Here is a 27,017-nt window from a genome sequence, read left to right on the forward strand (position 1 = left end):
GAAATAGTGGGAGAGCAAATTAGTGACATATTTTCAGTAAATCTAATATCTGTGAAAGAGATAAAAAAAGTAAGTTATAATATTTACAATATAGATTTTACAATACAAGAGACAAAGCAGGAGATTTAAAGTCATAAAAGGGTAGTAAGACATAAAGTAGGAGTGAAGGACTCAGAAAAGAAAACAAAGGAATGGTGAAGGTCAGAGAGAGTGAAAAAGAAATAGTGGGAGAGCAAATTACTAAAATGATAATGACATGGATACATTCAGTGACAGAGAATAGGAGCAGGAGAGAGAAATGAAATGAAAGTGAGTAAGATGCTAAAAGAATGTGCATTAGGAAAACTAAAGGAAGAAAGGGGAGTAAAGAAAGGGGAGTGAGTGACAGGGAAGCAGGATTGAGTGATGGTGGATTCATGAAAATGAGGGATGGAAGGTGAGTGAGGGTGAATGTAGGGTCGTAAGACAGTGAGAGGACAATGGGAGTGAGGGTAATAGAGAGGGGGGAGGACAAGTGATAATATCAGAGAACAGAAGAAGTGACAGAAAGGGTGAGTAAAGGGCAGTAAGGTGAGTAAGGGAAGGAAAATGACTGAGGGAGAAAAGGAAGGAAAGAAAGGGAAGAGAAGTGAATCAAAGGGACTTGGAAAAGGTGAGTGCGTGAGGAGAGAAAAAGAAAGGGGAGTTAAGGATTATGAATGAGGATAACTGAGGGAACCAGAGTAAGGGAACAAGGGTGAGGGAGGGTGTGTGAAGGGCAGTGAGGTTGAGGAAAGAGAGAACATAAAGGGAGGATAAAAGCAAGTGAGCATGAGACAAGGGAAGTGAAGGAGTGAGGACATAGATGTAGTTAAGGAAAGAGTGACAAAAAGGGACTGAGTGAGAGAGCAAAGAAAAGTAAGTAAGGCAGTGTGGGTGAGTTATAGGGAGTGAGCATGATGGAAGAGGAGTGGGAGAGTGAGAAAACCGAGAGAGTGAGGCTAAGAGAGATGGAGTGAGGGGAGGGGAGTGAGGATGTGACAGGACAGAGGGAGTGAGAGAAGGAGTGAGTGAAGTGGAGTAAGGTGAGTGAAAGAAGTAGAATTATTGAGGGAGCAAAGAAAGGAAAGAGGGGGAAGGTGAGTGAAGTAGAGTGACTGACAGCTGGAAAGTGGTAGATGGGAGAGAGGGAAAGGGCAGTGAAGGAATGGAGAATGAGAATAAGTGAGGAAAGTGGAATAAGGGAAGGGAGGTGAAGGAGAGTGAGAGAAGACCACTGAGGGTGAGTTAAGAGGAGTGATAGAGCATGGAAAAAGGTGAGTGAGCATTAGACAAGGGGAGAATAATATATATTTGATAATACAAAATACAAAATAATTTGTACAACATGTTATATGGTTTATTTTTGCTGTTCTCAGAATATATTGAATTTCACAGTGACTTCAATACTACTCATCATATAACAGCGGGCAAAAAAAAAACACAATCAAAATGATTGTGTTTAAAAAAACCATACGTTTCATTAAACAATGTAAAATTTAGAAAAAACATATCTTAACTCACTTTTGATCCATGTACTTTTCCACGAGGCCAAATAGTATATGGAAAGTCCTTTTCTTTGGAAATTAGTCAAGAGTATTCTTAATCTCTCATTTACCCGAGTTTCTGCAAGAAAAGCTCCAACATCTTTTACATTATGAAACAATAGTTTTATTTCCACCTCTAGCTTATTTTTTATTAATATTTTCAATAATACTCACAGCACACACTACTCAATATACATATACTAATTTTATGAGAACTACATGTTTTTTATTATCTCGATCACTCCCACTCAGAAAGTAATTTTGAACAGCAAATTAAGTTTTATTAACTGCTGCAATCTTCATAGGCCAATTACCTTCCCTAACATTTCGGTTGTAAGAACACTAGGTAAGGATTTTGTAAGTCAGAAGGCAAACGTTGTTTGAAAATCAATTGAGTATCATTACAGTGTTTCTATCCTTTCTGACATTTTAAATAAGCTGTGTAATGTCCCGATGTTGTTGAGGGACCATCATGGTAAATAATTGCTGCAGTTGTAAAGGTTCTTCCTGAAATTGATAATTGAGAAGCCACAACATTTTTTATTAATGTTGTCAATTTAGTTCCATCAGGTCTACATCATTGGAACATTAACATTACATACTGTCCATATGTTTTTTATAAATAATGTTGATAGCATTGCATATATACATTGAGTACAGACCATGCTTTGATTTGCTTGTCTAACTAGATTATTAAATGACACTGATTTGCCATCTGGTAAAGTCAAATATATAAATCTTTCAGTGTCTATTATAGTACTAGTTGAAAAGGAGCAATTGTCGCAGTCATGCTGCCATTTATAAGAAAGGCCACAAAGATTTTCTACATCTACACCTTCATCTTGCAATACAACAAGCATATACATTATAAATTCCTGACATTCTTGCTGAATATTCTGTAAAAATTGATTTACACCACAACATATGTCTAAAACATTTCGAATTTCAGAAACACTTTGTATTTTTGTTCTATCACTGCTACATTTCTCAAAAACAGAATTCAATAAACTACAAAATGTTTCATCTCGATTTTGAGCAATCTTTTCTTGTACAGTTTGGAGAAAAAAACAATGTTAACCACTACATTAGCATAGCAGTTGAAACCAGAACTGTTTTCAAACTGAAATCCAACAACATCTTTAACTGAATCCCTTTCGTTTCTGCTTACAATTACTGGCTCATCTACTTTTTACTTTTTGCTACAGCTTCACTACAATTTTTCTCATTTCTTGTTTTTCGGCCTACCACACGCTTTTCAAATAGAGGATATTGAGGTAAATGTGGAGCATACTCTCTTCTCAACATATTATATTCTTTTACACAATTTAGATCTGCACTAATCTTTGTCTCATCAAAATCTATCAAGTACAATACAGATAAAGTTCTGACTCGAGATAAAGCAATATATGCCATACCGTCCTTGAACACAGAACTTCCAATATTCACCAAAGCACCTTCTACACTTAAACTTCGAGATTTATGAATAGTCACCGCATATGCCAAAGAAACAGGAAACTGTTTTCGGCGGACATATAAATCTTTCACAAGCAAAAATCGGGCAGAACAATGACTGTAATTCACAAAATCAACAACATGACCCATTGCTCCATTTACTAAACCTCTTTCTATTTAAGATGCAGTCTTTTATAAACCAGCAGTTATAGATATTTTCTTCTCTAAAGAATCCAATTTTGATTTCAACTTTTCTGACAAAATAATAGTTGCTCCTTCATGTTCTATTTTATCAATAGCTTCCAGTTTCGCAATCTCTTGATTTTACAACTTTAACATTTTGTTGTTGAAGATTGAACATTCCTGCAGAGTTGGCATTAAGCATATGACAGATTTGTTTTCTGGAATGTTCTTAAAAATATTCTCTGGGAGAATGTTTTCTTTTGGAAACAAATTTGAAATTAATCGTGCATGTAAAGCTGCTTTCCCATGCTCACTTACTTTTCCAATTCTTACATCTTGTAGAATCTTTTTGTAATCTTCATCCTTTGCCTGTTGCATATTTTGTGGCAGTTCTGCATATTTGAAATGTAACCATATGTTAACATTTCCAATGCTTCCTAGGCACTTCCTTGTATCTTCATGTGTAAGCATTTTAAACACAGTTTGTCCTTTCACTGGAGTTAGTTGCAGTAGATCTCCAAAAACAATGATGTGTTTGCCTCCAAATAACACATCATACTCTGTTTTAAGAATTTCTTGCATTCTTCAATGCACAAAAGCAAGCATTACCTTTGATACCATGCTTACTTCATCAATGATAAGAAGTTTCATTTTCTTTAGGACTCTTGAAACTTCCCAACAAGCTTCTCCAGATAGCTTGTAGTATTGTAATTTATTATCATGCTCTATTGGCAGCATCAATATGCGATGTAAAGTAATCCCTTTAAAGTTGTGTGCTGCCAACTCAGTTGGAGCGGTAACAACACAAGACAACGATGACTCCGTTCTTTTCTGCAGATACGTCGCAATTGCTTTAATCAGAAAACGTTTTCCAGTTCCTGCTTCTCCACTCATGTACAGTCGGACAGGTATAAATGATGTACATAAGCACTCTTTTTTCTCATGAGATAAATCATGCTCATTGTGTTCTGTGACTTCGTCATATATTTGTCTCTGCTCAACGTTTACTTCTTTTTCTAAATCTTCTAAGTTAACTACATCCTCCTGAACTTGTTCCATGGCTCTTTCAACTTCATCCATGGCAGTGGCAGCTTCATTTTGTATAATTGGTCCTCCTAGTGGATCTTGACTAAGTATGGGCGAATTTTGCGAATCTCGCGTTCGCGAATTTTGCGGATTTACGAACTCGCAATCCGCAAAATCCGGGAATTCGTGTGAATTTGCGGATTTTTTTTTTGTGTGTGTTCACAAGGATTTCTGCCAGTTTGCGAGGGTTTCATACCAGTTCGCAATTGCAAACTTTTATTTCGTCTCGCAACGGCCGCAATTATGTTGTTTCTACGTCTGGTTCAACATCACAGGTTCCCAGCACCCTCTGTTTCACCACTGCAACCCTCTGTTACATTAATGCCACCCTCTGGTTCATCATCACTGTAGATTATGGGGGGAAAAGCAAGCACACCAGCCCTGCTTCAACTGACATGAATTAATTTGGGGTTAGTTTATTAATGTGTCACTGTTTTAAAATTCCAGTCAGGCACCTGCTTCCTTATCTGTAATTTGCTTTCTGTTGCAGTGCATTTTTTTTTCCAGGACCTTTGTGGCCTACTTGTAGCTATTCTATGAGCCTGCTGTGAGGGTTAGAGCAGGGTCATACAATTGTTGCAACTAGCAACTGAATTCTGGAGGGGCCCCAGTCAGGAAGCACTACAGGGAATTGTTACTAATGATGAGTTTGAACTCTTGCACCTGCCGAGTGCTTTCAGTTTAGCAAAACACGTTTTTCTGCAATTTCGCGGGATTCGTGGGGCGTGATCACGTGCGAGATCGGATTCGGAAGCCGCGAATTCGTGCGAATATGCGATTTCTTTTTTTGCGGCGTGTAAGTTCGCAAGGTTTTGTGCGTTTTTGCAAGCCGCTCATAGCGCAAGGCGCGAAGTTACCCTCGCGGTCGTTCAAGGGCGCGGCCATCTTGTTTGCCTGACGTATTTCCGTTTCCGGGCGCGAAGTGTAATCCCACAAAGTGTGCGGCTCGCGAGTACAGTTTTGCTAGTGTTCGCAAGGAAAATCTCGCGCGAACTTACCCGCTCGGTCGTGAACGGGCGCGGCCATCTTGTTTCTCATTCATTGCTATGGTTCTGGGAATGGTCTTTGTATCCTCTGTCAATCTCTGCCATCCTTTGCTTGTTTGAAGTTTTTTTGGATCTATTTTACTTATTATCTATCCCTCTATTTTTCTAGCCCTATATTTTTGTGTTTACTGCTACTTTTGGTTAATTTTAAACTACTTTTTAAAACTCTTTTCTTTTGTTCTCTTCCCTATTCTATTTTCTTTATTCCTTTCCGCCCAGACCATGGTGAAGGGAGCCGGGAAGCATCCCGAGAAGGAGAAGGGTCCCGCACCCCGTGTCCGGCTCCCTTGCGGGCGTTTGAGGGGGGAGGAGGTCGTACCCAGGGAGATCTTTACCCCGGAGGAGGTGGCCCAACTGATTTTTTATGTTCAGCGCCGCCTCCCCAGGACCATCATGGGAGGCGGCAAGATCGGTGCCGGGTACGGGGTCCGGGAGAGCTGGAAGCAGTGGGAGAAGGTGTGCCAGGCCACCCACCACTGGACGGATGTCCTGACCCGTGAGCGAGATCTGCTCGACCTCCTTGGCCTTGAGATCCCCGGGCTTGGTGAGTAGTAGTAGCTATTTCTTTACTACTATGTTTTCTCCTGCTGTGTTATTATATTGCAAAGTTTTGTTTTTTACCAAGAGCAATAATGCTGCTCATTACATTGTAGGTAAATTATATTTCAAAATCTTCTGTGCATTTCAGGTACACTGCTCTCCTTCTTAGTAGTGTTGCTACTATGCTTATTTGTTTTCGATTTTGTGTTCATTTCATTGGCCTGTGAAATTATGTATGAGTGTAGTTTAAAGAACTGCGTAATGCTAGTTATGCTACACACTAAGGTTCAGATTTTTAATTACCGGCGCATCCCTGCAAAGTAGCAGGGATGTGCCAGTAATTGTGCGTCACGCCACCATCACCCATGGTGCGCCGTATTTACAATGCGGCGCACCATGGGCCCAAAACGTCACCAAAGCGTTACGCATCTGTGCCGTAAAGGCGGCGCATTGCTGGAGTTGCGTCGCAACGATGGTGCAGCTCCATCAATGCTCTGGGGTGCCCTATCTCCCCAATGCTGCGTCAAGCCGTACGTCTGCTTCAAGCAGGCGCAGGGTTTGAGTCACGCATCATTGTCCTCAAAGTAACTGATTGAAATCTTGTAGATTTCCCTCAGCCACTTTTAGGATGCGTTCCTGCGCAGGAACGCCCTCCCTTGCGCCGGAACGCCCCCTATTGGCGCAGGGCTTTACAACGTGATGCATCTCCCATATGCGTCACGTTGTTAATATACGCCGCACCATTGCGCCTCTTTTGTGCTGCTGCTGCGTCACAAAAGTCATGCAACAATGGAGCAAAAGAGCCGCAAGGGGCTTCTAAATCAGCCCCTACAGACTCAAGTCCAGTCCTTCCTTTGTACACATGGCGATAAGAAGAAATAGTGGTGGTGGATTGATAGTTTGAGTATTTTAATGACTGTTTAATGTAGTAGTAAACTTTAGTGTTGTCGCTGATCTTCAATCACGATGGACTTTGGCTGTCACTTCGCGTGCTGCGGACTGCTGCCTGCCAATCCTAGGCAAACCTTTTTAGTGCTTTGTTTAGTGAGTTACATAAGGTAATTTCCAATTTGACGGTCCGCAAATCAAGCAATGCTAAAGTAACGTAGTCGACCACATGAGATTGGTCAATAATATATCTCGTGGAGTAGTTGTCTATTTGCTATTTCGCAAAATTATTTTGTTAGTTCTTTTGAAATGTTTGATTTGGTTGACAAATATCATCCATGTTTTCTGTTTTTCTTTCTTTCATGTTGTACATCAGCTTCCCCCAGGGGCAAGAGGAGGACACAGGAGGAGGAGGAGGGTGCTGTTGACGATGCAGGCCAGGACCGGGCAGGCGAGGGCTCCTTTGCTGGCCCCAGTAAGTTTTAATTTTAATATAGAGTACTTATTTTTTCCTAGCGTTCCTCATTCGATTTTTTCTAAATCGTCTTTGATCTTCTTGTAGACAGGATCTAAATTCTTATCCTGCCTCGAGTATGACTCCGTGTGGTATTACTAGATTATTCTTATTAGTCTGTCTGTGTAGCTAACTAAGATTGCACATTTGGCATTTCCATTGGACTCCCATTCTAGTCAGCAATAGCTCTATGCACTGAGTGCAGTCCTCTGGGATTGTCCATAATGTCTTTTCAAGTATTCTAAATGTTTATGCTTTGACAATTGCCAACAATAAAAAGGTGAATGACCACCAAGAAAGAATAAGATACTTCTTTACTTTTGGTTTGGATAGGAGGACAATCCATTCTACTACTGTTGCAGGGACAAATCTGCACAAACAGAACTATGGACACTAAATAATGCATTGCTTAGCTTATCAATTCTAATAGGTGCTGTTAGACTTTCCACATACCTCAGTGATAACAGACTTTGTAGTTGAACCCCCAATCTCCTTACTGACTAGATAGTGTGGCAGAGTCATTTAGCTCCCAAAGTCACTGATGGCAGAGGCACGGACTTATGCTTGCAAAAATTCCAAAACCTTTAGCTCATCCACTCTAGTCTGGAGAACCAAAAACCACAGAGTCTATTTGAGTTTAAAAGCTTTATTAAAAGTAAACACATTTATTGAAATCAAGTTTGTCATAAAAGTAAACGTTTAACTGGAAATGGAAAAGTGCTTAGTGCTGACGATTAAATGGACACATTTCTTGTGGTCGAGCCGAGCTCTCACCTGGTTTGAACTTGATCCTGCTCGTGTTCTTAGAAGTCAAGCTTCTGTCTGTTAGGAGAAAAAGTGGTCTGTGTTAAAAATAAAAAGCAAGCATTCATCAGTTGTGCCAAAAAGTGCAGCAAGAGAACAGCCTTCCCTGGAAAAAGGGACATTTTTACTTTACAGTAGACAGTCACAAATTAATAAATTGTATACTGTTTTTTTCACATTTCTTTCTTCCTCCTAGACCAAATATTATATAGTAGTGAGTGGTATATTACAACATTATTAAATGTACTTTGTAGGTGTAACATCTGGAGGCGGGGCCAGCGTCAAGGTAGTGGTGGCATTGGACGAGGACAACTCCGGGGAGGAGGCGGTAGAAGTGCCGGACAAATCTGTGGGGGATGACACGGTGGTGGCGGGCAGAGGTAAGCTATACATTCCTTACTCATTTGAGATTGAAGACTGCAGAGTGTGCTTTCTGCACGGGTGTATTATAAATAAACCAGGTAGTAGCCTCCTCTAAATGTACTTCGACTTAGCTGTGAAGTTTTTGGCGAGAAGAATCCCAATCAGATCTGAGGTGAACTTGATGGAAGGGATGAACGAAAAGCGAAAGAAGGGTGTAAGTAAGTGTGGAAGGACGAGAAATGTAATGATGACTGACAAAGAAGAATGATATGTGTTTGCTTGGTCCCCGAGGTGGCTGGGAAGGAAAGAATATGGTATGGTGCATGGCTGGGTGAATGATGAAGCAAGGATGAGTGTAAGGAGAACAGCCTGGGTGGGTGAAACAGAAACTGTATGTGTGCATATACTTTGAATGGATGGATGCCTGGATCATTCATGGTACTATCTGACTCTTAGATAGCATATGTGTATCTAGAGAGAGCAGACGGTCACTGGATGAACTAAGTGTTACTTTGAAGAGCATGTAACACACCGCACCCGCACGTCCGTTCCAGTGTAGGAAAGGCAAGGAAAAGAAGTTGTAATTTTGTCCAAATACTACCATGAATAGTAGCAGTAGTTTGTATTGCAACTGCAAGCACAGCATATATCCGGTTATTACGGTGGATACTCCCTACCTCTCTTAATAACTTTAGTTTAGTAGTAGTACGTCATTCATGTGTGGGGATATCACTGTTCACTCAATAATAAGCAAAGCACCTAAAGTCATCCCATATGTCATCAAATACATCCCATATGAAGTGATAGATAATCAGATTATTTAGCTTCTTTATTTTCCTTTTCTAATACTCATTTGCACTGTAGGGTGAAAGCTAAATTAATTAAGCAGTAGCCCTTTTAACAGAGTATTCTCAGTGCCACCCGTAATAGAAAAGTAAGAGCTTCACCACCTGCATGTACTGGACCGGTACAGTAACGCAAGTCTGTCTCACTCACCATGGTGTGCGTCTGGTTTTCTCGGGTGCAAGTTCACTGTGCTGGCATTATGCCGGCTTGCATAAGATAACGTACCAATTTTCCTAAACAAGAGAGAAGAAAAAGAATAAGACTGGTGTACTGTCATAGTCGACTGTAATGGAAGTCCATAGTGCTTGTAGAATTTGTTCCTTAAACTCCCACTAATGTTAGAGCAAGGATGAAGAAGTCGGAGGTTACATAGATACTGTCCTCAATAGTTATGTACTGTGCTTTCAATTTGCTACTTGTACTGTGACAACTTTCTGCTCAATCATTTTGTGTTAATCTTAAGGAGCATTGGTTACGGACTATGTCTTTCTTTCTTCATGTAGTTGCTCCTTCCAAATCCAAGACACCATCAAGGAGGAAGGAGCTGGCTCGAATGGCCCGGCAACGGAGGCTGGATGCCACTGTTGCTGAATATCGGCGGCTGGTGGCCCTGGAGGAGGAGGAGACGCAGTCTGGTACAACAACAACGTCCACGGGGACAGCTGCATCCTCCTCCGTGCGGGCTGCCAGCCAGCGCAGTGCTCCAGCGGTACAGAGCCGGGCTACCAAAGCCCAATGCCAATGCCGAGCAGCAAAGACAGCAGCTGCCCCCCACAGGATTTGCAAGGCACACCGGTGCCGCTTATCCCTCAGACTGTCCTACCTGGAGCAGGAGGTCCTGAACTATAAGAACTTGGTGGAGGGCCTCCGCTTCGAACTTGCCACCCTCCGCAAGGAGCATGATGCCCTGGCTGCTAAAGTCAACAGCACCCTGCCATAGTGTCCCTTGCCCCTTTTTTAGAGACTTTTGGGGGGTGGGAATTGGGAGTTGGGTTTTATTGGGACTTTTGAGGGACAATCGTTGGGGTTAGGGAGGGTCTTGCGGGAGATTATTTTGTTAGGGCTATAAAAATATAATTTTTGAAACTTTATCTGACCATACCTGGTTTTTACTGCTTTTGAATCTGGTGGGTGGGGTTTAACAGTAAGTTTGTTTTCCTGAATAGTCCTAGGACTTTAGTAGTACTACCGTCAATCTCTCGTCTCTCCTAACACTCCATTATACTACCTCCAACCAAACGCCTATCTTACCTGTAATTTCTGTTTGCAAGTAGGGCTAGGCCCAGGGCTGGCTCCACGGGAAACAGCGAATAAGGTTGGCAATCCTGGGCGGATAAAATTTCCTCATAGCGGTGGTACTAGTGGTGTGACACAGTGGCAGTTGCATGCCTATGAAAAAAAAGAAAATGAAATCTGGTTTGTCCTCCTGAGCAATAAAACGGTACAATAGAGAATATAGCAGGTGACAGTACACTAGAACAGTGCCACATTGTAGCCTAACAAATGGTAAAGTATAACTACTAATTCGGTTGAAGTTCTTTGACATTAGCCATGGGTCTTTGTCAAGCAGAGTAAGAATATATCCTCGGATTTCTTCACCAGCCTGTTGGTATCACCTTATCCTCCCCAGCAAGTGTGTGCATTTATTGCTGTAATTTAGTCACACATCAATCAAAACCACACAGCCCGGGGGAAGAGGGTTAGGGTTTGAAAAATGGATGGGTAGGGGGGTTTTTGGGAAAGGTTTTGTGAGACAAGAAAAAATAGCACAGCATGGACAAACAATTGTGGAACATAAACAAATCTTTGGGTACAAACCTATCCATCAATCTTTGAAAGTGCATGCACTAGTGCATGCATGTCAGTGAAAAGTAAGTAGTACTTTCGACAACTGCGGAAGAAAGAATGCGACAGTACAGGGCGTGTGTGGAATTATTGATAACTATAATCAAGATAAGGTCTCTGTTGCCAGATACCTGAGAGCCTTGCTGGTCACTATAAATCCATTCACAACACTCAATGGGGTTGGTCTGGAAGGTGTAGTAGATAGAAAAGGAGAAATTGCTCTTTTTCTAGGTGTCCCCTCACTCACCAGGGTTGCCCCTTGGTGACATGCTTCATCATTGGGGCCATCCCAGTCCTCTACGGGCTGGGGCGTGCTGCGACTTGCGAATTACGTAGGAGCACTTACAAATGACTATGTGTGGTGCAGATGTGATAGTGGAGTGGACTAAGTGATGTGTTAAGGGATCAATTTAGAAGCAGAGAGAGATCCAAGAAATGCAGATACAGTCATAGAAAAACACAATGGATACTGTATCTGTATGTTGTTGTCCTGTTGAATTTGGTAAGTAAGTTGCATGCAGAAAAAAATTCCTCTTATTAGCGACACTCCTCCATTCCATCTGACGATTCGTCCATCAATGTTGGTGACCAGAAGACACCCTGTCCACTGCCTGCCTGGCAGATGCTGAATTGCGGCTCGCTAATGTGAAGCCTGACTCCATCCTTTTTTTCCCATTGCACAGACTGAAACCCGGCCTGTAATTATTCAATGAAAAACAGGACGTGATATAATATTACAACACCACTGATAAATAAATATAAGGTATGTAGGCTGTGGAGTGCAAAAAGTCACACTTTGATTTTCCTAGTAGACAGTACCAAATTTTTGACAGTACGTACTCTGTCTGAGTCACCTTTTGAAGGATAAATAAGTATGGGCAAATTAATGTAGCAGATCTTTCCCCTAAGGCTAGGTGTACTGTAAGCTGTGTTTTAGAACAAAATTAGATCTTCCCAGCAGTGCTCCCACCCAGACCCTTACTAAAGCCAGTTGGAAAAATGTAGAAGACCCCCAATCAAATCGCAAAAAACGAGGCCTAGCAGAAAACTGGTGACAAAACGTACTTTGAAAGTAAAAGTAGGCCCAAATACCCCCTTACCCACCGTGGATTGCATTCAAACCACTTGCAAGCAACCAAGCAAAAGTATCCATAGCCAGCATCGCTCCAAGACTCGAAAACCCCCCCACCCAAAGACATGCAATAGAAATACTGCTAACCCTAACAAACCCTAAGTTAAGAATAGTGGCAAAGGCTTTCTTTAACTATGCCAAATCCCCCCTTTCCCACCATGGATTTTCTTCAAAAGACTTGCAACCAAAATTACACATTCTCACAAGTGCTCTAAGACCCCATAACTCAGTTGCAAAAATCTAGAACACCCCGAAACACATGCAATCCTGCTGCTAGGGCTAACCCTAACGAACCCTAAGTTACAAAAAGTGCCAAAAGGCTTTTCGGCGTGGATTTTGTCCCAACCACTTCTACCCGGTATTAGACCTTCCCAGGAATGTCCCAAGACCCGCCAACCCACCCGCCAAAAAAGCATAACACCCCCAAACAGGCCAAAAGCAACATCTCCTACTTACAATATTTTTAGGCCTTCGGTCCAAACGCGCTGCGTAGCTAGGCCATAAGTCCGGTATGCCACCACGGATTTCCTGAAAAGCAAATGCAATCAAGATTAGAGTGTCCCAGCAGTGATCCCAGACCCCAAAACTCACCCACAAACAGACGGAACCCCTCCTAAGAGCACCTCAAAAGCAAGCAAGTCAGCAAAAACACACAACAAATTCCGCCTCTGATTTGGTCCAAACCACTTTTATCCGGTATTAGAGCTTCCCAGCAATGGCCCCAGAGCCGTCAACCCAGGAGAAAACGAGTAGAAGACCCCCAAACAGCCAAAGAGCAAAAGTACAAAAATGGGGACTTAGTCATTTTTTCCTAAATTTCCCAAATCACTCCGCGCGCGCTCTGCAGCTAGGCCCTAACTCCCCTCTGCCACCATGGATTTGCTTCAAACCTCTTGCAAAGTAAATTATCCATAGCCAGCAGTGCTCCCAGACCCCGAAACCCATCCACAAACACCAGGAAGCCCCCCAAACAGGCCCCCGAAAACGCTACATTGAGCAAAATGTCAGAAGTAGCAACAAAAAAAATCGCCGTGGATTTTGTCCCAACCACTTCTATCCGGTATTAGACCTTCCCAGCAATGGCCCCAGAGCCGTCAACTCACCTGCAAAGAGGTAGAACAACACCCCCACAAGTGCTGAGTCTTTCTTCATTGGGCGAGGATAGAGGAGCATGTTCTTCTGAACTTGTGAACCTGAGGAATGCAGACTGCGGCACCTTCAAATCAATTAGCAAACAAGTGAAGACAGTTCTGCTGATGGGCTTGTTTTTGTGATTATCTGATTAAAGTTTGAATTATATTAACTGTGCACAACAAAGAAAGACAGACACACAGGAATAAAAGTGAATAAGGACAAAAAAGAAAGTTATTGATTTGTTGTCTCATTTTCAGGGCTCGGTATCACAGTCCGTGAATAAGAATAAGGCTTCATCATCATACTCTGCGAATTCAGGCAGGGTGAGGTCAGTGTGACCTGACAGAGAAGAAATTCCCTCATCTATGTTGCTGTCCACCTCGTCTTCATCCGGCGCGCTTTCTCGTACTCTGAAATCTGGTGGTATGAGGTGCTGATTCATCTTGATCATTGTTAACCTCTCCACATTTTTGTGTGAGAGGCGGCTCCGTTTGGAAGTTACAATGCCACCAGAAGCACTGAAAACACGTTCAGAAGACACGCTTGCGAGTGGGCAAGACAAGTAGTTTAAAGCCAGGTTGGTGAGCTGTGGCCACAATTCTTTTTTTCTATGCCAATACGCCAATGGGTCAGCATTAACATAGACCTCTGTTGAGTCATTCAGATAGTCCTTGACCATCGAATCAAGGTTCTCCTCCAAGGTTCCTCCACTTTGCTTAGCTGTTGCTGGGACCTTTTGAGAACCAAACCCATGCCGAGCTAGCCAATCGTCTTCAGCCTCCAATCTTACTGGTGTGTCTGGTGGTGCAGATGATCTAGTTGCCGGTATCTTTAACGGCTGAGAGGTCACTTGTGCCGCAGCCACAGGTGCAGAAGTGGATTGTTTTGACTGGGGATGGCCTGCTGATGCTGATGTACTGCCTTTTCCTTCAATTTTCTGCCGTTCTCTTTCAAACCTCTTGGCTGAGGAGGCTATCCACTGTTTGTACTTTGTAACATCTTCATCAGCAAAAGGAAAGAATGCTTGGCCTGCCAGCGCCTTTTTGTAGTGTGGATCCAGAATAGTAGCACAAATATAATGCTGGTTTGAGTGGATCATTTTAAGACGTTCATCACCACGTAGGTGCTCTAATAAATTCTCAGCCAGAACAAAAGGGTCTTGGTTTTTTTCATCTTTTTCAAACACAGAACACACCTCCTTCAGTTGGTGCTCCAGCATGTACAACAATGGGATAGCTTTTCCCAAATTACAGTCCTCCTTGCTGACTGCACGCGTGAAGAACTCAAAAGGACGAAGCATGTGTGTCAGGCTTTTAACTATGTTCCATTGCTCCGCACCCATCCTCAGGTCCTCCTTCTGAGCTGTACCCTGTGTTAAGAAATAGTGATTGAGTACCGTATTCTACTGAAGGACCGGGCTTTTCTAAGGACCCGGCGGTGCCAGGGACAACACCTAAAACCTTCGTGGGTAACCTGTTCCGGCGTACAAATGACAGAGACACGGGACACTTCCTTCGGCGTCAAAGATTCGAGGTTTATTTACTGCAGGGAACACAGAAGTCACAAGAAGTACACCACGTGTAGGTTCTGGAGCCTGATTCAAATTGCAAGAAGTGGGTCGCTCCTTTTATACAGTTTTTCGTCATAGGATAACATAGTGGACAATGGATTACAACCCAGTTCCCACAGTAATTCCTTAGGGGGTCGCTTTCATGTATTCAGAGCCCGGAACATAATTACAGTACATCGCCGGTTCCCAACAGTAAAAGTACAACTTCTCACCATCAGTACATTCCATTTAGCTGTAAACAGATCAAGGAAAGGAACAGAAACAGGTGCGCAGAAGGCAGTCAATAGATTAAGGAAAAAGTGTGGGGCAATCACTGAAGCGTGATTGCAGGATCAAAGAGCTCGTGCTTAATGCATGCACGGCTGAAACAATAGATCGGAATGGTAAGATGAGCCTCGAGCAGGGCCATCTGCCTTACAGTAGCATCCCCCTCGCCATAAAGACATGTTCAAAGGAACACATGTCTTCCGCAAGGGCTGGAGACTTCAGTGTCGCGAAGCGGACAACGTCCGTTCGCTGGCTACTTGAGGGCAAGAGACAAAATGGATGCCGTATCTAAGATGGAACCCGTGGGCTCGAATGAAGAAACCCACGAAACAGACGAATGGTTTAGGTTAGCACAGCCAAAACGCGTACACCCACTAAACTCGTCATTTGCGGTTCATAGATACCAGACTCGACCATATTCGGGCAAGTCGAAGACACCACTTACGATTGTCACTGAACCTCAGAGGCTCCTTTTGCCCTCATGTAGGCAAGCACTAGTCAAAATCGGAATCGATCTCGATATTCATCAGATCAGACAGATGTTGCTGCAACATTACTCTATCCATCCATGCTTCTTTGGTAACAGAGTGTCGCCTCATACACGTCGTAGCACAGAGGCTACATAAGGCAGGACCACACTGCACACAAAGACAGCACGTGAACAGAAACGCTACAACATCCCCAACGATCATCAGAATTTTCCAACCCCATGTCGAAAATAGGCCCCAAAACCATCCTAGTAGCGTCCAATCACCTACGTCCACGTGTATGGACTCGGAGATTGTGTGCAACTTCGAAATGGCTTGATAGACAGTTGGAGCGTTGTCTGGAATAAAAACGCAACAGCTCGAATGGATGATCTTACATACACCACCACGATCTGCTAGAACCACGTCTAGAACCATTCGGTTCTGCAACGTCATAAGCCTGTCCGCCTGAAGCTCAGCTGTCAGATTACCAAGAGCACTTGCTGTTATATTAGCAGTTACTTCCACCACACAAGTCAATTGTCTCAGGTTCCAACTATTAATCATAGGTCCCCAAAACGGCAGGAAACCCTTAAAGAAGTCTCCTGCTTCTTGACCGGCAGTGTCCTCACTACTAATAACGCCTCTCTCGACTCTCATTTTGTGATAGTCAGAGGCAGCAGTAAAGGTCGGTGGTAACAGGTTTGCGATATAACACGTGCCCGAAAAATCTCGGGGCAACCATGTATAGGTACGGTCCTGACATACAAAATATGTACCCTTGGCAGCCAACAGAACTGGAATGGAAAGTGTTCGTAAGATATACGTGTCAGTACACATACTCTTCCCAAACTGAGCTTGTAGATTTCGGCCACTTCCTCGCAAACAGAAATTACCTAGGTGGGGTACGATCCATATCGGAGGCGAGCTTTGGAGTTGCCTTTCATTCACTGACTTGCTATACTCTGCATCACTCAGATCTCTATATGTTTGCACCTCTTCCTCTGGGATGAGCGATGCGTCAAAGATATCCCTATCTAGATCAGCAATCGCCACTGCCAGATTCTTATGGTACGGACCAGGACCATGACCTGCAGAGCGCGGCTCTCGATGGGGGTAAGAATCTAGTGCGCTACGAAACATACTTTGGAATGCTCGAGCTGAACCCTGAGTACTATAGGGAAGAACCAAGTATGGTATACCCTTATCGGCAGTATGTGGCATTAACCCACACACCCAACAGTTGGTAGTATTCATCACCAACTGATGCTGATGAAGGAGAAGAACGAAGGAGTTATTCATGAACTCTGCGCGTCTATTTTGTTCGTGCTGTGGCAAAGTACGAAAAGAATGTGGAGAAACAGTAGAAGTAGATTGTACTCCACCCACTAATAATGAAGAAATAGTCAAGAACGAAAGGAACAGCTGAAACATGAAGCATTTTGTATGTACAATTCTACGTAACTCGAACCTTTGAGCTTCCATCTTTTCTAATTCCGACAGCTTAGAGAAAGCCATCCTCTAAAACCGTCCGTGACGTTTTTGACGCACTTCGTTCTGTGTAGCAATAGTCAATCCCCAGGAGTTCCCAGGAACCGACGGTCTCCAACCTAGTGTCAGGACCTACTAACCAGAAGGAAGTACCCGCACGGCCTTACGGTCCACCCGGATGTAAGGTACTTTTAATCAAACAATATATATATTTATTTATATATATATATAAAATCTCCTAGCTGTGGAAACAAAACACATATGTAGAAAAGACTTTCAATATTCACGAAATTACAGTGATTCAAAAATGTTCGGTATGATAATGGGGTAATGTGAACGTCAATGGGGAAAAGCAAAAAGATTTTTTTATTAGTCCTTTATATTAGATCGCAGAAAGTATCGGCTTTTCCCAGGACGTGTCTGATCTTCAAACAATGAATCTGATGCGGGGACAGAGTTCTGCTGGTCAGACAATTGTTCAGATCTTGAGTTTCTCGATGGCAAATGTTCAACAATGTCGTCCTGCTGTACTGAGGGCTCACCAACAAGCTGTGCGTCGCTGAAAGGAACAAAGGTCTGCACAGTTTCTGTTTCAGACGAGGCAATGCCCTTCCTCACCCACGAGTCTGCTGGCCAAGGTATAGGTATTTTCTTCGTATGGGTGGCGTGCACCCAATGTTTCCGACCTTCCAAACGAACAGCAGTCCTCGTGGCAAGAAGTACTTGATAGGGTCCAGTGAATCTCGGTTCCAAATTTCTTTTTCGGCCGAAATTCCTCGTCATAACCCAGTCACCGGGTTGGAGCTGATGGCCTGGACCCTCCGTCTGAGCTGGCAGTGCTTCAAAGACCTGTTGGTGAATTAACCTCAGTTTAGCAGTCAAATCATGAAGATAATCGATCAACATTGGATACTCAAGATCAGAAAACATACTCGGTCTAGGGACCCCCCAAACATTTGCAGGGCGGCCGAACACAATCTCGTAGGGACTAAGCCCTACTCGGGAGTGTACAGTCGCCCTAGTTGACAATAGAGCCAAGGGCAAAGCGTCAGGCCACGAGAGACCAGTCGTAGCCTGAATCTTCGCAAGTTTTAGCTTTAGAGTACCATTGTACCCCTCAACCAAACCTGCTGACTGGGGGTGATTGGCACTATGGAATTTCTGCGTAATTCCAAGGCCCTTACACACATTCTTCATCACACTCCCCACAAACTCACTTCCGTTATCAGACCATACAATCCGTGGCATTCCATAGCGAGGGAAATATTCCTTCAACAGAACTTTTGCAGTCGACAGGGCAGTATTGTCTTTCAGGGGATAGGCTTCAATCCATCTAGAGAACGCGCAAACCACAACCAAAACATATTTCAGGTTATTACATCGCTCCATATGGATGAAGTCTAGTTGGATCACCTCAAAGGGACATGAAGGGGGAGCAAAATGGCCAGGGGGTGTAGGAGTGCCCTTACCAGGATTGTACATCATACATATCATACAATTCTTAACCAATCTCTCCGCACACTTGGTAATACCGTCATTCTTCCATACAGGGGACAACAACTTGCAAATACCTTTCACACTAATATGTGCCAAGCCGTGCGCCATAGTCACAACAGCTAACACATATGCATCCGGCAACATCCACCTTTTATTCTCCGACAAATCAATCCAGCAGCCATTTGCATCCAACTTTCCTGTACTCTCTTTCCACTTTGTCTTTTCAATATCGGTGGCCTCGTTCTGAATCGTTTTCACACTCTCTATAGTGTCTTCACACATACCCGTTTCTGTAGGCCACCTAACCGAACTCGTCACGTACATTCTAGTACTAAGGTACCTTGCAGTCTCTTTAGCAACCTCATCCGCAAACGCATTACCACGACCAACATCATCCATCACCTTACGATGTGCACTACATTTAACAATTGTCAACTGCTTGGGCAATGTAAGCGCATCCAAAAGATCATTCACAAGCTGGCCATGCTGGATCTTCGTACCATGCGATGTCATAAAACCTCTTTCACGCCACAATCGTCCAAAACTATGCGCCACGCCGAATGCGTATTGGCTGTCCGTAAACACATTCACCCATTTCCCTTTCGACAACACACACGCTCTAGTCAAAGCAATCAGTTCTGCCGCCTGAGCAGAATTCTGATTTAATCTCGCACTTTCCACAACAGTACTCAGTGTCACCACAGCATACGCAGTCGTTACGTCGCCATTCGGCAACTTAAAACACGACCCATCCACATACAAGGTTCCATCAGGTTCTTCCAATGGGGTGTTTTTCAGGTCTACACGACCTTTTGTTTCCTCTTCAGTTCGTAAGTAGCAATCATGAGGTGCTACTTCATCTGACTCCATACTAATTGGCAACAAGGTTACCGGGTTCAGGACGTTGCAACGTTTTATTTGAATGTGACTTGCCAAAAGCGTCAACTCATAACCAGACAATCTTGCACTTGTCAGGTGCTGAGTTTTCGTGCGATTCAAGAGAGTGTCAACTGCATGTGGAACCATCACCGTAAGCATATTATCCATGACCAATCCTGCAGATTGTCTAATGGACACCGCAGCTGCCGCTGTTGCTCTCAAACAACTTGGCAATGCTCTAGCTACTGGGTCCAAGGTCGAGGAAAAATATGCACATGGACGTTGCTTACCGCCGAATTGTTGCGTCAAAACACTCAACGCACAACCTTCCTTCTCGTGAACGTATAATGTAAACGGCTTGCTGTAGTCAGGAGTACCTAACACAGGAGCCGAACACAACGCATCACGTAGTTCAGAAAAACTTTTCTGACATTCTTCCGTCCATGGCAAAGGAATCGGAACATCTTTGCACGTAAGAGCTACCAATGGTTTCGCTAGCAACGAAAAATTCGGAATCCATTGCCTGCAGTATGACGTGATACCTAAAAAGGCACGCACATCTCTCTGTGTTGTTGGCACAGTCATCCAAACAATCGCTGCAATTCTCTCTGGGGTCAACCTTCTTCCCTCCTTTGACAATAAGTGACCTAAGTAGGTTACTTCTTGACAACAATATTGTAGTTTAGAAGGCGATACCTTGTGATGTAAGTCACAGAGATGCTGTAACAACGACACCGTAGCAGTTTTGCAAATGTCCTGAGTATCTGCAGCCACCAATAAGTCTTCAACATATTGGATCAAAGCTGCACCAACCGGCAACACAAACGCATCAAGTTGGCCCTTCAAGGCTTGACTGTATATCGATGGACTCTCACAGTAGCCCTGAGGAGCGCGTTTAAACCGAAAACTGCGGCCTCCAAGAGAGAAACCAAAAAGGTCTCTGCTCTCCTCAGCAATCGGAATGCTAAAGAAAGCATTCTTCAGATCGATCACTGAGAACCAGGACGCAGATGCTGGAATCAGAGTCAGTAGAGCCGTAATGTCAGGCACCACAGGGAACTGAGGAATCACAATTTCATTCACTTCCCGTAAATCGATAACAAAACGTTAAACAGGAGGCTTAGATGGATCAGTGCGCTTCAGAATAGGCAACACGGGACTATTACACACGTTTCCCCGAGACTCCTCAATAACATCTTTATCAATCAAGTCATAGATGATTGCTAACAGCGCTCGCTCGCCGTCAAGCGAGATACGATACTGAGGAATACGTGGCAATCGCACATTCGATTTCAAGTGTACAACATATGGAGAGATGTCAAGCAGGCCCACATCATTAGGACCTGTTGCCCACAAAGATGCAGGAAGAGAACTCAATTCCGGTGGAAGCTTATCAAGGGACAAGTACATGGGAGAGATGACTGTCTCACCCAAAGTAAGCTTCACTCCCGCAGGAGAACAGTACAAAGTCGCATATAGCCGTTTCAGCAAATCCAAGCCCAAAAGATTTTCACCACAACCAGTAGTCAAAATCAAGGGAGCTTTCAGCTCACGTGGCCCAATTGTAAGGGGCAATGGACGAGAAACCGGATTGCTAACGGGGGCGCCTGAGAATCCAATGGAAACATTTGTTAAGCCAGACAAAGGTGCGCCAGGGAGTTTCGAATGCATGATGGAACTTTTCGCTGCACCAGTGTCCAACAGAAAAGGCTCAACTACGCCCGAGGTGGCAACTGCGACGTACGGCCCTCTCTGATCAACCGGAACTGATACTACTCCCTCTCCTTGTCTATGGCTGTCCTAGTAATTCCCGTCGTCAGCATCCTGATCGACGTAATAATCATCCACATTGTACTGAGCGGATCTGCCTCACGACGATCTACGCTGATCAAAACAATTATTAGAATCGGAAGAATTGGTAGAACGGTCGTTTTGAGCACCACGACCTCTACCACGTGAGGCCTGTTGAGGATCACTACGACCTCCTCTAGTTGAGGTACCACTATTTCGATCACGCAAAGCTGGACAATCAAATTTCAAATGACCCTCTCCCCTACAATAGGCACACTGATTGTACCCTAACGAAGATCTCTGCGAAGAGGAGTCATTTCGCGACTGTGACTGAGATGGCCGCGATTGCGATCTATTCCGCTGTTGAGAATCGTTCTGATTCGAACGCGGAGGATATGCTTGTTGCAACAACACTTTAGTCTTTAGCTCTTTCGTCTTTTTATCTGCTCGATCAGTTTCTTCTTTCTCTCTATTCTCATAATATTGGGCCGTAGCCAATATCTGAGCAGAAGTGGAAACAGCCCATGCACTTTCTGAATTGCGTAATTTATTGCTAAGGTCAGGCAACAGATTCGACACAAATTTATCCACAAATAATCTCTGTCCTCCCTCAGTGCTCATGTCTTGACCACTATGGACAATAAATGCCTCCTCAAATCTTGTAAAGAAATCAGAAACACTTTCGTCTTTCTTTTGCTTACAAGCAGACAATTTATCCCAATTTACCTTCATTGCTGGCATAAGCGTCTTCATAAGAGTAATGATTCTCTGGGGCAAAGCCGCAATTAGCTGTTCAGGTTTAGCCCCACCAACTTGTCGTGCATCTGTCGCTATAAGAGCAGCCCAGTCACCGCCTAACTCTGCTACATGATTTTTCTGACGAATTTTCGCCCAAACCGGTTGTGGAACTACGTTACCAAACAACATATCAATGTCTGCAAGATTCATTATCGTAGCATCCACTAGCTGCGATAATTCTTGCGAGGGTCAGGCAAAGACTGCTTAACCTGCAAAACTTCCGATCGTTTCCATGGAAGGTGTATCCAAACTCTCTGGAAGTGTGGCAAAATGGGAGGGGCAAGAGCAGCATCACCTGGCATCCACACTGGTGGAACTTCTCGCATTGCATACTGACCAGACGCTGCAAGCGGTTCCTCAATGTCTTCTAAAAACAATGCCCTAGGCATTATAGAAGGGCGAAAAGATAACAACTGCTCGACGGCACGTCAAACATTAGTACCCACCAATATTCCACTCGAAAACTGGAGCTGAAGATTAGTGAGGGCAGCCATTACATCATCCGATGCATCAGCCGATATTAAGTCACGTAAATGCTTGCACATTTCCTCAAACACGAACCTTTGTGTTGGTACATTGAATTGACAAAACGTATCGAGCACCACACGCGGAGGATTTCTAAGGGGGTATTTCATCCAACCCATCGCCATGTTATACAACGAGTCTCGTTCTTCACTACCGGGAAGCTGACTACGTCTTTGAGGACCATCCGAACCAGCGGACTCAAGAATAGGTCCGAGAGAATTAAAGAAAGTAGCAGCAACAGAAGAGGTACGACGTCGAACAGATGGAGAAGAAGAGTAAGTCAACGGAGTAATAAGAGAAACGTCAGGTACAGAAGAGACAGCAGGAGTAACCAGAACAGTAGGAACAGCGGGAGCAGGAGTATGGGGAAGTACAAGCGGAGGATCAGTAGGGACAGAAGCAGGTAGAGGAGCAGGAACGAGTTGAGGTACAGGAACAGGTTGAGGGACAGGAGCAGGAGCAGGTGGAGGAACAGGAGCAGGAACGGGAACAGGGGAAACCACAGGAACTACAGTACCCTGTGCATACGGAGGTGGTGACTTCAAGAGATAGGACAACAAGGGGTCCTCTACTGATTCCTCCTTCTTATCCGTACCCGTCGGCAAAACGGGGTAACACTTATCTATAGTCATACGCTGTAATCTATCGAAAACTTCCTTTTCCTTTTCCTCCTTATCTCGCTGAAACTGCTCTGCGTTTTTCATCGCTGTAACAATACCTTCTCTCTTATTACGTTTTAGCTGTCTGATTTCTTTCTGCTTGGCTTCTTTACGCCACAACCGAAAGGAATCAAACATGGCCGGCCTTGCATTCCTTTTAAACAGTGTGGCTTCAAGATTATCTAAAATCGTAGTTTCGAAGCTACCATAAAGTGGCCAACTAAGGACACCATCATTTTTAGTATAGCGGACCCAACAACTATTATATATGATAGGACCCACACCGTGTCGACTAAACAGTTCATAAACCGGAGTTCCAACCGGAGGTATCGGACATGAATCCTCCAATCGGGAATCCCTTGTGCACCCTTTAAAGCAACCAAACAAAGTACTACGGCTAGGCATCGTGCACACTAACCAAGTTTCACAAACATCAAGGGTTACCAGATTATAATATCCACGCAAAAGCAAAACCCTCGGTTTTTGGCGTCTGCAGGCATCAAATAGAACTACTAAGGAAATACTAAGAACCACAAATGCAATGGAACCATGCAACAACTAAGCACCCACAACAAAGGACTCTGGGAGCCACCCACAAATACTTAACTCAAAGATCAATGGCGTCACCAGGAAGGCCCGTCTATCGTCTCGCAGTACAAAGGTCTACGCCAGGCGCCAAAACAGGTCTACAGTCAGGGCAGCAGTCCGTCGCAGCCGTCGGGAGGCGGGAATCTTAGCGGGAAAAGTCGTCGGGCCACTTGTTTCGACAACAGGATCGATGAAGCGGGGTGCACCTTCCCTCGAAGATTTCACACGAAGTTCCTCACGATCGTCGGGCTTTGGACCGGTACCACTAATGCAGCCCCTCGTTGGGCGCCAACTGAAGGACCGGGCTTTTCTAAGGACCCGGCGGTGCCAGGGACAACACCTGAAACCTTCGTGGGTAACCTGTTCCGGCGTACAAATGACAGAGACACGGGCCACTTCCTTCGGCGTCAAAGATTCGAGGTTTATTTACTGCAGGGAACACAGAAGTCACAAGAAGTACACCACGTGTAGGTTCTGGAGCCTGATTCAAATTGCAAGAAGTGGGTCGCTCCTTTTATACAGTTTTTCGTCATAGGATAACATAGTGGACAATGGATTACAACCCAGTTCCCACAGTAATTCCTTAGGGGGTCGCTTTCATGTATTCAGAGCCCGGAACATAATTACAGTACATCACCGGTTCCCAACAGTAAAAGTACAACGTCTCACCATCAGTACATTCCATTTAGCTGTAAACAGATCAAGGAAAGGAACAGAAACAGGTGCGCAGAAGGCAGTCAATAGATTAAGGAAAAAGTGTGGGGCAATCACGGAAGCGTGATTGCAGGATCAAAGAGCTCGTGCTTAATACATGCACGGCAGAAACAATAGATCGGAACGGCAAGATGAGCCTCGAGCAGGGCCATCTGCCTTACAGTAGCATCCCCCTCGCCATAAAGACATGTTCAAAGGAACACATGTCTTCCGCAAGGGATGGAGACTTCAGGGTCGCGAAGCGGACAACGTCCGTTCGCTGGCTACTTGAGGGCAAGAGACAAAATGGATGCCGTATCTAAGATGGAACCCGTGGGCTCGAATGAAGAAACCCACGAAACAGACGAACGGTTTAGGTTAGCACAGCGAAAACGCGTACACCCACTAAACTCGTCATTTGCGGTTCATAGATACCAGACTCGACCATATTCGGGCAAGTCGAAGACACCACTTACGATTGTCACGGAACCTCACTGCTCATACAGACGCTCAAGCATGTAGAAGGTTGAGTTCCAACGTGTTACCACCTCCTGGATGAGTGCTTTCACTGGCATTTGACGTTCATATAGCAGGCTCCTCAGATGCTTCCGGGCCTTAAAAGAATGGCTGAAATGGTTGCACATTTTTCGGCAGGTCTCCACTACTCTGTACGCTGCACTGTCTTTATCACCCAAGAACTTTTTGACAACCAGGTTTATACAGTGTGCCAAACACGGCACTCTGAAATAGTCACCCAGCTGCATGGCCTTAACTATATTGGAGCCATTGTCCGTTGAAACATAACCAACCTGACGTTTTTTTGGGGACAGCCAGTCAAGGACCTTTGTGTTGAAGACATCCAAAATGTTTTCTTCTGTGTGACGTTTCTCCAAACCAAACATGGCTAGTGTTGCATGTTTCCGAGCAGCTTTAAAAACAATGTCCGGGTCAACACCTGTGTTTAGCTTTGCTTTAGCCCCTGAAAAAGAGACCCAGTGTGCAGTGATGCACATGTAATCAGCGCCTGCGCCACTGGTCCACATGTCTGTCAGATGTATAGTGTGAACAGCACTCTTCTGCAAAGCGGCCCCAATCACCTCCAGAACATCTTCATGTAGTGCTGGAACGGCAACTCGGGGAAATAGAACCGGCTAGAAACCTTCCATTTAGGGCAGAGCGCTGCCACTAATTCTAGAAAACCAACCTCTTCTACAAAAGAAAAAGGGAGAAGGTCCAGAGCTAGCATTTTAGCCAGCTTAGTGTTATACAGACGCGTCAGTGGGTGGTTGCATTCATATTGCGCTTCTGTAAACAACATCTTTTTAATGTTGCCCTGGACCAAGGATTTACGGGATGATGATGATGATATCTTCGACCCAGTTACGCTCGCTGATGAACTTTTTCGCTTTGGTGTCTCACTCTCTCCCACACTCTTAGTGTGGCTCACATGGGGTGTGCTGCTGACAGGGGTACTGGGTGTAAGTGAAGTGTTTTAATCGTCTTCTTCCTCCTCGTCATCATCAGATGAAAAATCAACGTTTTCATTACGTGCAATTCGGGCTTCCTTGATCGCCTCTAGGTGCGCAAACCATTGGACAGTGTGCGTTCTCCTAAGATGACCTCTCTGGCCTCCGGTACCATAGTTGGTACCAAACTCACCACGACTAACTCGAAGCTTACAAATGCTACAAATGGCTACATTTTCCTTTTTTGGGCAAACACTAAAGAAGTCCCGAACTGGAGACTTGAAATGTCTTTGGGGGCCGGAGGAGGCGGCGATACTGGTGGTGGTGGTCCTGCTGCTAATGCCAGATGAAGTGGAGGATGTGAATTGCCGAACTTCAGTACGTTTTGCACTTTCACCACCACTAATTGAGGTCGAGGTGGATGGAGGTCCCTTCTTGCGAGAAAGAAACATGGAAGTGGTAGGTGTTGGTGTACTAGTTAACTCCGAATCTAATGATTGTTGTGTTTCCATTTCCATTGCCTCCTCGTCGACATCATCATCACGCTCAGCAGCTTCTCGAGATAGGGTCAAAATGTCTCTTTGCTGCATGCCCGCTGGGGCTGCAGTGACCTTTATGATGACTGGCTCGTCGTCATCGTGAGAGGCTTCATCAGCAGCAGTATCCCTCACTTCTTGTTGAGCCTCATCACACTCCATAGCTATGAGTTTTTAGATGACCTTCCTTTTACGCTTAGGTACCTTTGTCAGATCATGGTGTGCCTCACTCTCAGACGGCCGTGGTGGTTCCCAATTTTCATCCAGTTCATCAGAAGGAGGTGGGCTTGAAGAAGATGTAGACAGTGACACCCCCCTTGATCTTTTCCTTGCTAGGGATGTGGAAGACAATGAATGATCATCAGGAGGAGTGGCTTCCAATGATACCTCGG

This window comes from Lissotriton vulgaris, chromosome 4_1, assembly GCF_964263255.1.
Source record: "Lissotriton vulgaris chromosome 4_1, aLisVul1.2, whole genome shotgun sequence".
NCBI lineage: Eukaryota > Metazoa > Chordata > Amphibia > Caudata > Salamandridae > Lissotriton > Lissotriton vulgaris.